Here is a 15,316-nt window from a genome sequence, read left to right as displayed (position 1 = left end):
ATCTTTGTTGAGGTAGCACATACATACAATAAAATACACCCATTTAAACTTCATTTCAATTTGCATCTGTGCAACTTCCACTGCAATCAAGATACAGATAGTGGGGCATTTCCATCATGCCTAAAAGTTCCCTGTGCTCCATCTCAGACAACTCCTACCTGAAGCTCCAGGTAACCACTGCCCACTCTCTGTCACTTTAGATTAGATTCGTCTCTTCTAGGGTTTCACAGACACAAAATGAAATACACGTAGTACATACTCTTGCGTCTGGCGTTCCCTCAGACGCGTGTAACGTGCATTCATGTTTTGTGCATCAGTGGCCCTTTCTTGTTATTACTGAAGAGTATCCCACGGTATGAATACACCATAATTTGTTTATCTAAGATAAAGCTTTTTTGCGACACTTAGAACGGTTCATTTTTTTTTGATTCCTCAGATCTCTAGGTGACAAGCTCTTTCTTCCTGTCAGCAAACTCTCTCCTTGGTCACTTATCAAAAAGGGAACAGGGATCTGACAGTGGAGTGAGATTCTTCTGGGTAACCCAGCTCCGTAGCTTAGCAACAAACAGAATAACTGTATTAGTTTAGTGGATTCTGAACAAAAAGGTAATCATCGTTTATCCCCAGATAGAGGATGATGTGATTTCACGTAAAGTGGGGGAAAAAATAAAAACCATGTGAATGGAAAGAAAACACATCTAGTAAGTAAAGGCATCATAATAACTCTTATACCCACACTGCTGAGCCCCATCAAGTGTTCTGTAGGAAACCAAGGGACACTCGTTTATATTAGCTATCATGGTATAGGCACTGGTGTGCAAAATCTTTTAAAAGGCACAAACAAATGATGCCAGAGACAATTATAATTGGTGAGCAAAATAAAGAGAAACACATTAACCTGAATTAGCATTAATACTTCAAAGAATCCATATGAAGTGAATGAGACATTTTGTCCTATATGTATGCCTCTTCCAAAAAGAAGGAAAAAATTCCTTTGGACTTTTTCTTCTACACGCCATAGTGAGTAACTGCTTTCCATAGGAAAGGTGCTGACTTACATTTGTTCACCTGGTTCCTTAATCTCAAAAAGAATGGCATTCATTTTGCAGGTGAGGTTACTAACAGAAGTTTTTTTTAACTTCCTCTGGAGTTTTGCCAACTTGACACTATTACTTCCTTCTCATTATCTGCCACCACCCCCCCCCCCCCGCCATGATAAAATCTGGCAGAAATAGCTCTGCTGAGAGTCATGGATTTAATGAGCAGAATATCCCCCAGCCATTTAATGCAAAGTGTTTAATAATCAATCAGAGATCAGTTTCACTTAATTTTACAGGGTTGAGAGGGAGACAAAAACCCTTCACCATCATTTTTGAGCCATCCCTGGAGTGGTTCACCATTTGTCTCCTGATGACAGATTTCTTGGTTTAAATCATGCCCCAAGGGAATGGATACGAAACTCTGGTAGCGCAGTTTTCTGTCAGTGCCTGGGCATCTGGTAAAAGACAGCTTTGCAGTTTCATTTACCTTAGGGGTGAAGTTGACCACCAAATAATTGGGTTCATATCCCCTCTTTTCTTAGATGGCAAGGACAAGTTCTCCTATAAACGTGCTTCATTGCAGCCTTCAAAGGAAAGGAGCTAGGGGAAACACATCTTCCAGAGCTGCTATCTTTTTATTTTCAGCCCAATTTAAAATATTCTGGTGTTTTCTGACTTTGAATTGTACAAGACATCCACTTGTGTTTCGAATTGTATGTTCTGTGAGATAAACAGGAAGGCAGGCCCTGCCAAAGACCTTGCAAAACACATCCTGGGGCCCCATACAATTAATGAAAATCTCCCAGCCACACGGCTCTAGCCAGAGCTGCTGCGCTCTAGGGCTGAGGCAGAATCACTTCTGAGTCACTAAGTGCCCACGGTGTTTTACTCCCTGTTGTGACATTTTGTGGCTCTGGTTTCCGCTCTGGGGAGATTTATCAGTTAAAAGAAGAGACTGGATGGAAAAATCTGGCTTTGCCCATTAACAGATTCTGGTCCACAATTGCCCTGTTTACAGACATTTACTGAAATGGATTCTCCTTGTGGTTAAAAGACTGAAACTCTGAAAGAACATGTCTGTATCTCTGTATTTTAAAATACACAAAACAAGAGCCAGATTTCAGACTGGTTCTTTTTTTTCTTTTTATTGAAGTACAGTTGATTTACAAAGTTAATTTCTGATGTACAGCAAATTGACTCAGTTATGCATATATACATTCTTTTTTATATTCCTTTCCATTATGGTTTATCCCAGGGCATTGAATATAGCTCCCTGTGCTGTACAGTAAGACTGGTTCATTTTTAACTTAGTGCTCTCAAGGGATAGATGATGGTGAGGGAAAAATATCAGAGCAGTGTTCTCTAAAATTCAGATTTGGGTTCAGCAGTAGCTGAGTTCCATTTCATCTACTCATCTTCATCTTGAGCTTTCTGAGTTTTGGTTCCTTTTTTTAAAAATTTTTATTGGAGTATAGTTGATTTAAAATGTTGTGGTAGTTTCTGCTGTACAGCAAAGTGAATCAGTTATATAATACATATACATATATCCACACTTTTAAAACTTCTTTTCCCGTATAGGCCATTACAGAGAATTGAGTAGAGTTCCCTGTGCTCTACAGTAGGTCCTTATTAGTTATCTATTTTATATATAGTAGTGTGTATATGTCAATCCCCATCTCCCAGTGTATCCCTCCTTGTCATTATGTCATTATCCCCCCCTGGTAACCATAAGTTTGTTTTCTACATTTGTGACTCTACTTCTGTTTTGTAAATAAGCTCATTTGTACCATTTTTTTAGATTCCACATATCATATATCGATGTCGTATGATGTTTGTTTTTCTCTGTCTGACTTACTTCACTCAGTATGAGAACTGAATTTTGTTTTCTTTTTCCTCCTCTGCTGTGAGTGTCTGGCGAGATGGCAAGAAACTAACAGTGATAAGAAAAAGTAAGACACACTCTCTGTGCAGTACTAATGAAATGGAAACTACAAAAAAGCTGCCCAGTAGACTTTCTGAGACGTAAGCCCGTTATAACATAGAGCAAACCGATGCAGTTACAGTTGTTTTTAGATTTATTTTGTGTTGAGGTAACATTGAGTTTAATGTGTACACCATTGTATTTCTACTTCCGTCTACCCTACAGTGTGGAGCAGGATAATTCTGTGTTCTTGGGGGGCTGTCCTGGGCACTGTAGGATGTTAGCAGCGTCCCTGGTCTCCACCCACCAGATGCCACTAGCACTCCCACAGCTGTGAAAATGAAAAGTATCTCCAAACATTGCCAGAAAGTCCTCTGAGAAGGGACTTGGGAAGCTGAGCCTTGTGGAGGGAGCAGGGTGGTGCTGGACAGAGATCACTGGACAGGGGAGCCCGAAAACCAGCCGCCTCGCCCAGGCTCTGATCCTCGTGAGCTGTGGGTACCACGGAAAATCCACTTCATCTGTCCTACCATCGTGGCTGGTCCTGTGTCCAACCAATTGAGGTTCCCTTCTGACTTTCATCTGTGTATTAGTCAGGGTCCCTGAGAGAGACAGCACCAATAGGGCACCTATGTCTATGTCTACAGCTCTAGCTCTACCTTTATATCTACTTATATATTTATTATTTATCTATATTGATATATATCTATGTACTCCTCATCTAGATAGATAAAAATATAGGTATAACTACAGATATGGCTAGATATAGAAATAGATAGTTGAGGACTTCCCTGGTGGCTCAGTGGTTACGAATCCGCCTGCCAATGCAGGGGACACGGGTTCGAGCCCTGGTCGGGGAAGATCCCACATGCCACGGAGCAACTAAGCCCGTGCGTCACAACTACTGAGCTTGAGCTCTAGAGCCCACGAGCCACAACTACTGAAGCCCGCGCGCCTAGAGCCCGTGCTCCGCAACAAGAAAGGCCCCCGCAATGAGAAGCCTGCGCACCGCAACGAAGAGTAGCCCCCGCTCGCCTCAACTAGAGAAAGCCTGCGAGCAGCAAAGAAGACCCAAGGCAGCCAAAAATAAATAAATTTAGGAAAAATAGAAAATAAATAGATAGTTGAGATTTGTAGAAATTGATACAGTTGAGGAGATTTACTGCAAGGAATCTGCTCACGCAGTTACCGGGATGACCCCCATCTGCCATCTGTGAGCTGGAGACCCCTGACAGTGAGGGGGTGTGGTTCGGTCCAAGTCCGAAGGCCTGAGAACCAGGAGCACCCATGTCTCAGGGCAGGTGAGGATGGATATTGCAGCTCCTGCAAGAGAGCAAACCTTCTTCCACCACTTTGTTCTCCTCAGGCCCTCAGTGGATTAGATGTGCCCCGCCTAGGGGAGGGTGGTTTTCTTTACTGAGTCCACCCATTCAAATGCTAATCTCTTCAGGAAACACCCTCACAGACACACCCAGAAATCTGGGCATCCCTTCACCCAGTCAAGTGGATGTAAAACCAACCAACACAACTTCCTATTGTTAAGTTATAATGGCCTTGGGCTACAGCGTTCTGCTTCCAGGAGCCCAAAAGAGGAAAGGCAGTCCAATCCCGTGGATTTTCAACACAAATAGTCTACAATCCCAATGTGGGTTGGAGTCGAGAGGGAAAGACTAGGGCACATCACTAATTATTAGAGAAATGCAAATCAAAACTACGAATCAAAACTACCTCACACCGGTCAGAATGGCCATCATCAAAAAAATCTACAAACAATAAATGCTGGAGAGGGTGGGGAGGAGAGGGAACTGTTGGTGGGAATGTAAATTGGTACAACCACTATGGAGAACAGTACGAGGTTCCTTAAAAAACTAAAAACAGAGCTACCATATGACCCAGCAATCCCACTCCTGGGCATATTATCCAGAGAAAACCATAATTCAAAAAGATACATGCACCCCAATGTTCATTGCAGCTCTATTTACAATAGCCAATACATGGAAACAACCTAAATGTCCATCGACAGAGGAATGGATAAAGAAGATGTGGTATATATATAGAATGGAATATTACTCAGCCATAAAAAAGAAAAAAATAATGCCTTTTGCAGCAACAAGGTTGCACCTAGAGATTGTCATACTAAATGAAGTAAGTCAGACAGAGAAATACAAATATCATATGATATATGTGCAATCTAAAAAAATGGTACTAATGAACTTATTTACAAAACAGAAGTAGAGTCACAGATGTAAAAAAGAAAAGTTATGGTTACGGGGGATGGGCAATGAGAAGGAGGGATAAATTGGGAGATTGGGATTGACATATACACAGTACTATATATAAAATAGATAACTAATAATAGGACCTACTGTATAGCACAGGGAACTCTACTCAATACTCTGTGATGGCCTATATGGGAAAAGAATCTACAAAAAGAGTGGATGTATGTATATGTATAACAGATTCACTTTGCTGAACAACTGAAACTAACACAACATTGTAAATCAACTATACGCCAATAAAAATTAAAAAAAAAAAATAAGGCAGACGTGGGTAAGTGAGCCAATGAGCGATGCTCTGTGTACCAGAGTCTCCTGCCCTCTCTGCTCCTTCCCTGAACTTCATCTCCCTTCCTTCTTTTGTTCATGAAGTCATGAGGCACCCCGCCAGGAGAGTTGAGGGAGGGACACCATGAGCCTCTGTGGAGCGCCAGTGTGGTTTTAAAGTTTCATGTAGTCAGTATGATCCAAAGATCCAAAAAATGTACTCAACATATTGGGACACACACACACACACAAACACACACACTTCCAGGAACTAGTCCACACAAAGTAATTAGTCCGCAAAGCCAAAAAATTTCTCCTTTTCAGTGTCTGTTAGGGGCAGCGACACTCATTTCACTCAGCTGCATTCTAGCATCAGATTCTGGGAGAGGAATGTCCAGCAGGCATCTCTTCTCTCCTGTAAAGATTTTATTCCAATAGCATCTGAGAGCAAAAAAAAAAAAAAAAAAAAAAGGCAAATTACATCACCAGTGAAAATGGCCTAACCCAGAGGCAGAGGGACCTCTTTCAAATATGAATCAGTAAAAAATTAAACAGGGAGGTCGTGCTTTGACTACAGCATCTGCAAAACTAAGGAGCTCGTGCCCCCTTTTCCAAGAGGAGGACGGCTAATGCCCCTTGGATCCAGCGCAGCCGCCCCAGTGGCCGGAACTAACAACATCTGCAGAAGCGATGTGCTGCTAATTAAGGGCGCATCTGATGGTGCAGGAGGTGTAGCAAGTGGGCTCCTATCAGCGAACCGTGATCTCTTTTGCACACCTGCGTGCAATTTATAAATCAACCGTACTGGTCCTGCCAAGAGGAAGTCTCCAAAAAAAGAGATGTGCTTCGTATTCCTGGAAATGCTTTTATTTAGGGGAAAAGCAGAGCACACACTTTGAATAGAATCAGCTGAGGCTGCAGACAGCATTTTCATGCAGCTCTACGATGTAGGCAGGGACGCACAGCCTTCCTTAAAAGCATATGTGCATTATTGAGAAGGCATATCTCTCCGTTTTCAGTAGGGGAATACCCTGGATGGGTTTGGGTCTTATCGCATAACCAGGGCACAGAATTGCAACACAGTTGCCCGAATTCTTACACAAAGTCAATTAGCAAGCACTTCTGACTCTGAAGCAAAGGGTTAACATAGGGCCTGGTGGGACTCCCCTGGTGGTCCAGAGGTTAAGACTCCAGACTTCCACTGCAGGGGGTGCAGATCCGATCCCTGGTTGGAGAACTAAGATCCCACATGCCGGTGGCCTATGTATACATAGGCCACTCTTACTAAGACGTGTATTTTTATGCTCGAATTGACAGCATTCAGTGCTCAGTTCTAAACTTTGCCCATCTGGACACTGCCCCTGATGACTGATATGAGACCCACAGGCCATCCGTCAATTAAAAAGCTGGTCCCCATCACCCACTTGATGCTAGATTTTGACACTCTTCAGTTATTCCTGTTACTTCCACCATCCTAGCTCCTTCACTCATTGGCTGTGTGACCACCGGAAGTCGCTAGACCTCTCTGAGCTTCTGTTTCCTCATCTGTAAAATGGGGTAATAATCGCTACTTCAGGAACAGAACACCTCACAACAGCTAGTTTGCAATGTACCCTTGACAGTATGGGTTTCAACCTCCCCTTTTACTCTCCTCCCCCAGCTCTCCCCTCCCTGGTCCCTGCTATATCTCCATTACTGTAACTCCCAATGCATTGTTTTACTTCTTTCTCTGGCACAAGACCAAAAAATAATAATAATAAAATAATCATGTGAATTATAGGCTGCAGACTTCTGTGGCCACCAATTTAAGACTCTCTAGGGACATTTCTGAATAGGAACCAGGTCGATGATGAAGTCTGCAGTCCACTAGATGACAGCATTTCACATTCAGATGATAACTGTTCTTATTCCACCACACGAAGGACGGGGTGATACGCATTTAGAGGTCTAGAGTGAATTTTCTCGTCATTGCCTCCGTGCAGTTTTATCCACGGGAAAGGGAGGAATAGATAGAAGTCTTTGCCACCTGAGTTACTTAATATTTTCTTGTCTCATTTTATTCCTGGTAATTTTTAAGGACTTAAATAATGCAGATGAATGTAACCGGGATGGAAATTTTTTTTTTTTTTAATTCCTTTTTCCTATTTTTTAAGTAACGAAAGTCCTTTTTTTTTTTTTAATGGCTGGATTTTAAAATTTTATTTATTTATTTTATTTTTTTGCCTGTGTTGGTTCTTCGTTTCTATGCGAGGGCTTTCTCTGGTTGTGGCAAGCGGGGGCCACTCTTCATCGCGATGCGCGGGCCTCTCACTGTCGCGGCCTCTCCTGTTGCGGAGCACAGGCTCCAGACGCGCAGGCTCAGTAGTTGTGGCTCACGGGCCTAGCTGCTCCGCGGCATGTGGGATCTTCCCAGACCAGGGCTCGAACCCGTGTCCCCTGCACTGGCAGGCAGATTCTCAACCACTGCGCCACCAGGGAAGCCCTGGAAATATTTTTAAATAAATTTAATCTGAGATGAAACTCCTGCTTTGTTTCCTAGAGAAAGAATGGGTTCATAATTGATAACTTTCAATCAGCCTAAAATTTAAAAACAGTTTAGTAATGGATTTTGTCTTTCAGTATATATATGTTTCTTTGTGTCTCCATTTTATGTTATTTAGGTATTTGATTTCCAAGTGCCAGGGTGTTTCATTATTTTTTTTCAACGTGCCCAGTTAAAAATGAAAGTATATAAATATGTAATCTTAGGTAGGTGAACTCCTTTCTAGTTGTGACATTGAAGGAATAAACCATAAGGGAAAATATTACTACACAAATATAGTATAGACCATACAAATTTGTGTAGACTATACTAATATATTTTAATGTATATCAAAATATCTTATATATTAGGAGGCAAATAATTAATGAGGAGAAGGTAACCTTAAAGTATGTGAGAATCAAAATTTAGCTTCTTAATTTTAAAAAGAGAGAATACTCACAAATCAAGAAGACATAAACAAGTAAATAAAAGAAAATGAGTAAAAGGCATGAATGAGCATTTCATAATGGAAGAAGAGTGATTGAGCAATAAATATATGGAAGTATGTGCAACTCCAGCCATCAAAGAAACAGAAATTAATACTGCGAGACAGTATTTTTAGCTAATTTCATTGGCAGAATGGCTTCTTTTTTCAATTGTCAACTTAGTGTCGGTAAAGATGCAGAAAACAGGAATTTTCATACATACCACTACTGGGAATGATATTCATTTCCTTTAACCCATCATTCCTCATCTAATAATGTACCCTAAGGAAATATTTGCAAAGATCTAGCTGCAATGATATTTACTTTAGTGATCTTTAGAATAGTTAAGAAAAGGAAGCAAATTAATATATAACCAACAAGGAACTACTTGAATTATGATTTTTTTATATAAGAGAAAACTATGCAGTTATTAGAACGGACATTATAGATTGTCTTAGTCAATGCCTTTCAGTTGAAATTCACTTAATAAGTAAAGTAAGAAGGTAAAATATTGAAAGGTCAAAATAAACTTATGAACACTTAAGGAAACAAACTCACCAGGTCACATAGGAGCTGGAAGCGGAAATCAGGTATCAAGACTACTCACCTTTTCACCCACAGATACCTGTGGTCTCCCATCCCTGCCTCTCTATGGATCACGCTGTTACCCTGCTTCTATTTGTAGATCAGGTCGCTTGCTTTACTCATGATATCTCTGCATAACTTCTGTTTGCAGGTAGCATTTTATCTTGATTTCACCAGTCCCAGCCAACTCACAGGACTATTCAGTACAAAGACCTCCATCCTGGTCATTATAACAGACCAGACTTTCACAGCCTGATTCCAAATTACTGGGAGAGAGAATCTGATTGGCCCCATCAGGGGAGAGACAGAAATAGAGAGGGAGTGTGTGTGTGTGTGTGTGTGTGTGTGTGCGTGCAAGTGTGTGTGATGTGGAGTAGGGGGACACTGGCCGTGGGGTGAGTGAAGAGGTATTATGAGGTGTGATCATGAGGCCCCTAAGGTCACCTTTTCCAGTCCTAAATTGGGTGGAGAGGGTGGGGTCTCTACAGATGGACTTGGCATGTCTATTACACAGAAGAATATTTAGTGATGTAAAAAGACATACAAACTCTACTGAATGTAAAAAAGAGTGTGCTAAATATGGTATAATCCTGATTTTTTAAAATAAATGTGCATAGAAAAAATTACTGGAAGAATCCCTGGTGGTGGAATAATGGAAGACTTTTCTTTTTTAAGATTTCTCTTTTCTAAATTTTCTATAATAAAGTAGTATAATATAAGTATTAAGGAAAATATATACATTTTAATAAAGAAAATAAATACAGTAAGGGCATACAAAATTTAAATGAATAAAAAGAGGTTAGGATCCTAAATTAATCCTTATGAAAAGATAATCACCCATATTAATGGGAGACTACTTTATAACCTGGCAGACAGCAATATTGTGGTGGGTAATATTCTGAGAATCTCAAGGCAAGGAGTCCTTTTGCCCTAAAATTCACTACAGTTCTACTTGGGGAATGTGGGCAGTGAACATTTAAGAACATGTGTAATCTATAGGAAAAATATCAATACTGGGAAGTTTTTTTTTCTTCTAAGATTTCTTTTCTTTTTTTTTAAGAGCAGGTCTAGGTTCACAGCAAAATTGAGAGGAAGGTACAGAGATTTTCTATATCCCCTTTGCACCCCTCCACAACCTCCCCATTATCAACATCCCCTATCAGATGGTGCATTCGTTACAATTGATGAACCTACGTTGACAAGTCCTAATCACCCAAAGTTCATAGTTTGCATTAGGTCCAAGGGTTCACTTGCTGTTGTCTCACACGTGGTAGTTTTACTGCCCTAAAGGTTCTCTGTGCTCCACTTATTCATCCCTCCCACCATCACCCCACCTGGCAACCACTGATCTTTTTACCGTCTCCATAGTTTTGCCTTTTCCAGAACATCATATGTTTGGAATCATACAGTGTGTATGTAGCCTTTTCAGATTGGCTTCTTTCACTTAATAATATGTATTTAAGGTTCCTCCATGTCCTTTCATGGCTTTATAACTCATTTCTTTTTAGCTCAGTATAATAGCCCATTGTCTGTTGCACCACAGTTTATTTCTCCATTCATGTGTTGAAGGACATCTTGGTTGCTTCCAAGCTTTGGCCATTATAAATAAAGCTGCTATAAACAACCCTGTGCAGCTTTTTGTGTGGACACAGTTTTCAGGTCATTTGGCTAAATACCAAGGAGTGTGATTGCTGGATCTTATAAGAATATGTTGTTTTACAAGAAGCTGCAACGTCCAAAAGTGAGTGTACCATTTTGCATTTCCATTCTGCTAAGTTTTCTAAACATTTACATATCTGTTACAGTTAGTGATCCAAAAAACACTACGAAAATGTACAATTTTAGAAGGGAAGGAGAATTTTTAAATGCTCTAGTAGTTAGGACAAGACCCTTTCTCTTACAAACTAACTATATTCTTGCTTAAAAACACACCTTTCCCTCCAACTCCCTCACTTGTCTGTTGGCCCCCAAGCCTATAACTGCTCATATGCCCTGAAGATCAGCTTGGTAACAGCCCCCTATATCTGTCCCAACACAAATCTCAGTTTGCCAGCAAGAACGGCCTTACTTTGTAAGAACGTTTATCTCAAAGCGAATTTTTAAGAGATGCTGAAAGCTCCCCACTTCCACCCCATTCTTCCTAGAAAATAAATATCCATTAAAGATTCACTTCTGTGTGTTAAGACAGTGCCCAGAAGCCAGCATTTAAGACGCAAATGGCCCTTGGAGGGGAATGCATTTAGCTACGGACACTTTAGCGTGGGTACTTGTATCAGGATATGCTGTCCAGTCCCCTTCCAAGCCCCGAGAGAAGGAGGGAGACTAGTGGCCTTTAAAAGAAAAGAATCCAAGATTTGAATGGTTGCCAGGCGGCCTCTAGGAAGAAACAGCTGGGATCAGCAGGAAGGCTCTAGACACTTGGCAGGAATCTACCCTGGGCAGGAGACGGGGGAGTCAAGGTTCAAAGGCAAAATAGCAAAGCGTTTATTTAACTCACAGTTATTCCCGAGAGGTGCCCCTCATCTTCACAGTTAACCTCTGGAGTTTCTGATCGTCTCCCGTTATACAAATCCAGATCAGTGGGAGAACCCAGAGCTTTGTCCTCACCAGGGGGTGGGTTGGGTTGGTGCATCACCAACTGGCTGGCCGGCTGCCACTATGCTATCCCCGGGGCCTAGGGCCAGTTGTTCCTGCCAAGAGTCATAAATCAAGAGTTTTAACCTGTTGCTCGGAAGGTAGAGTCCACAGTTATTTTTCTTGTAGCACTTTAGCACCCAGTTGAGCTCGTGGCTCATGAGGCTCAGAGGAGCCAGGGCACGGCTTGCTCCTGGTTGTGTTGGCGGAAAAGTGTCCCTAGGACACACTGCTCTGATGTGACTGCAACTGAGATTTGGGGTTTTAATATTTTGCTGCCTAGTCGAAGCCTACAGTATTTAAAAGGCATTCCATCTCATTTAACCATTGGCGGAGCATATTAGGGGTCCTGGGGTGCCGAGATGCTTGCCTTCAGGCCTCTTCCTATCCAATAGGAGTGCTTAAACAAATGCAGAATTAATTTGTTCGTGTGAGACGGTTTGTGATAAATAGTAAGAAGGATGCCGATTTCCACGGAGGGAGCGATGGACATGGTGGAGATGGCGTGGGAGGTGTAGGGGGTGTAGGAAGGCAAGGGATTATCCAGTGGACTCAATGCAATCCCAGGGTCCTTGTAAGGAGAAGGCAGGGGGCACAGGGTGAAAGGAGATGTGACAACAAAAGCAGAGATTGAAGCGAGTGATGTATTTTGAAGATGGAGGAAGGAGCCACAAGCCAAGGAGTACAGGCAGCCTCCAGGAGCTGGAAAAGGTTAGGACAGAACTCTCCCCTGGAGCCCCCAGAAGAGATGCAGCTCTGCTGACATTTTTACTTTGGCCCAGAAGACCCATTTCTGACTTCTGACCTCCCAAACCGTAAGACAATAAATTGGTGTTGTTTTAAGTCACTGAATTTGTGATAACTTGTTACAGCAGTACAGGAAACGAAAACACCCAGGGATGGACAATTTCATTTTGCAGTTTTATTTGGGCTGTTTGGCAACAGAGAAGGAAGGTTAAACACCCAGACTCTGGAGTCAGATGGCCGGAAACCAAACCCTAGTGAGCAGCTCTGTGAATTGGGTACATTACTTAACTTCTTTGGGTCTCAATTTACATTTTTTGGTAAAATGGATCCCGGTCGTAAGGATTTACATGAGTTAATACAGGTAAGATTCTTGGAACAGTGTCTGGTACACAGCAAACACTCGACACATTTTAGTTCATTCATATAATATTTTGCAGCACATTTCAGCAAATGTTGTAGCTAGGATTGTGTTGAGAGCTCTCTAATGCTGCTTTAGGATAGCTGCTACTGCAACCATAGTAACTGCTTAAAAATCCAGAAAATGGGCTTTTTCAGTCCTCACCCCCAACAGATGCTGCACGCCTGTGATGACTTTGCAGCCCCGGGAAAGCCCCCCATTGCTCCTCCGCAGCTGCACATACTTCCTTGGGAAGGATTCTCTTTCTTCTTCCTCTTTCAGAGTCTCTGAAGAGGGTATCAGAACATTCGTGCCATCTGGTCTTGGTAGTTCTGTGGTTCTTGAGACCTAGTTTCATTTCTGTTTATGAAGGTAGAAAATCCTCCAGGCTATATTTAAAACAGTTTCAAGACCAGCCTGACTATACTGTTCCTGGCCCACCCTGGGAAATTGCCCTTCCTGGTAATGAACTTCTTCCCCTTCCTAAACTGAAGCATGTACAGGATTTTTTTTCTAGGAGCCCAAACTTGGAAGAGACTGATCTGGGCTTTGTGAGTGGCAATGAACAACGTTTGTGTGTGTGTGTGTGTGTGTGTATGTGTGTGCGCGCGTGTGCTCGTGCACCATCTAAGCAGACATGCAAGCATTCAGCTGCACCGTTAGCTGCATTTCAAGGCTGGCACTTGGAGCTCGAACTGTAACAAGAGTAACGATTCACTGACTGTGGAACAGATCTTCCGAGCTGTACAAAACAGGAGCTTTTAAGGTCAGACATACTGTTTCTGGGGGGAAGGAACTATTGCATCATCCCAGGTCAGGAAGATGTTTGCCTATGTATCCTTTTAAGAGTTTTATGGTTTTAGCCCTTACACTTAGGTCCTTGATCGTTTTTGAATTAGTTTTTATGTATGGTGGGAGGCAGAGGCTCAAATTCATCCCTTTGTATGTGGATGTCCCATTGTCCCAGCACCATTTGTTGAAAAGGCTACTCTTTCCCCATTGAATTGTCTTGGCACACTTACTGAAAATCAATTGCCTGATAATGCAAGGGTTTATTTTTGGACTCACTGACCTGTATATTCATCCTTATGGCAACATCACACCATCTTGATCACTGTTTTTTGTAGCAAGTTGTGAAATTGTGAAGTGTGAGTCCTCCCACTTTGTTCTTTTCTCGAGATTGTTTTGGTTATTTGGGACCCCTTGTATTAGGATCAGTTTGTCAATTTCTGTAGAAGAAAGGTGGCTTATATTTTGATAGAGATTGAGTTGAATCTGAAGATCAATTTGGGGAATATTGCCATCTGGACAATCTTTCAGTTCACGGACGCATCCTTGAATCCTTTGACAGCCTTGAATTCTGAACTAATGTCTCTAATATGTACCTGCCTGCTTAGCAAGGGTCAGGCAGGTGACTCTGACATGTCTAGTCAGAGCACTGAGCAGTGAATTAGTTGGATTTGGGGACATTCACTATCTATGCACTTTTCTGGGCTACTTACGTCTCTAGGATGGAGCATGGCACCAGAAGGCCAGATAACTTCACCAGTTCAATGACCACAGGCTTTTCCCCCAGCCTCAGTCAGGTATCAATCAGATTCTCGATGTTGGTATGATGAAGCACAGAGAAATTACTTTTCATCTTTGGGGTAATGGACCTCCTGCATGAGAATGTAGTCATATGCTGTTCTTTTGGGGATGTCATCTACTCCACGTGAGCCTAGGTAATGCTTGGGTGGCCTCCTGTATCCCATCTATTCATCTACCAAAGAGTTCCTTCCAGTCTAGAGCTGGAGAGGGGTGTTCTCAGAGGAAGAGCCCAATGGTCCAATGAAGATAGTTGCAGTAACTACATCAACCCTTGAGCATCAAGGAATTAGGAGGACATGACAGCTTCCGGTGTCATTTTAGGAAAGCAGGAGCTGGTAGAACCACACTTGCGAGCTGTAGGATTCGAACCATCAGTGGGGCTGTGAAATCAATGCAGCAGTTCACAACCAGAATTCGTGAGAAGTGCAGTAACGAATAGAACAAGTTCATCGGGAAAGGTAAGAGTATGTTTTGTTTCTTGAAACTGTGAATACCAATGTAAATAATTTTTGAGGTTTTGGCGCTTTTGTAGCTGCTGCACGTTTGTTACTTCAGCTGCCCTTGTCTCTTTCTCTACAGTAATGAGCAGAAGGGGTTTAAAACAATAAGGTCTGAGCGTTTAGCTCTGAGCTCGTTAGAAAGAGCAAAGCACAAGAGGATTGAGCTGGGCAGACAACGACTCCATTAGCGGTGGGTATTCTGGAAGGGGAAAGGCAGCCTGAGAAATCACCCGGTCCTTTGGAAATAAAGAAAAGAACTCATTCACAAGAAACTGGCCTGGGACTGAAAAATGACCACAGGATTTTACCAGCAAGAAGCCCAAATGTTCTTCCTCGTTTGGCCACAAGGAAAA

This window comes from Balaenoptera borealis (assembly GCF_965194805.1).
Source record: "Balaenoptera borealis genome assembly, chromosome: 3".
NCBI lineage: Eukaryota > Metazoa > Chordata > Mammalia > Artiodactyla > Balaenopteridae > Balaenoptera > Balaenoptera borealis.
This window is presented reverse-complemented; position numbering follows the sequence as displayed.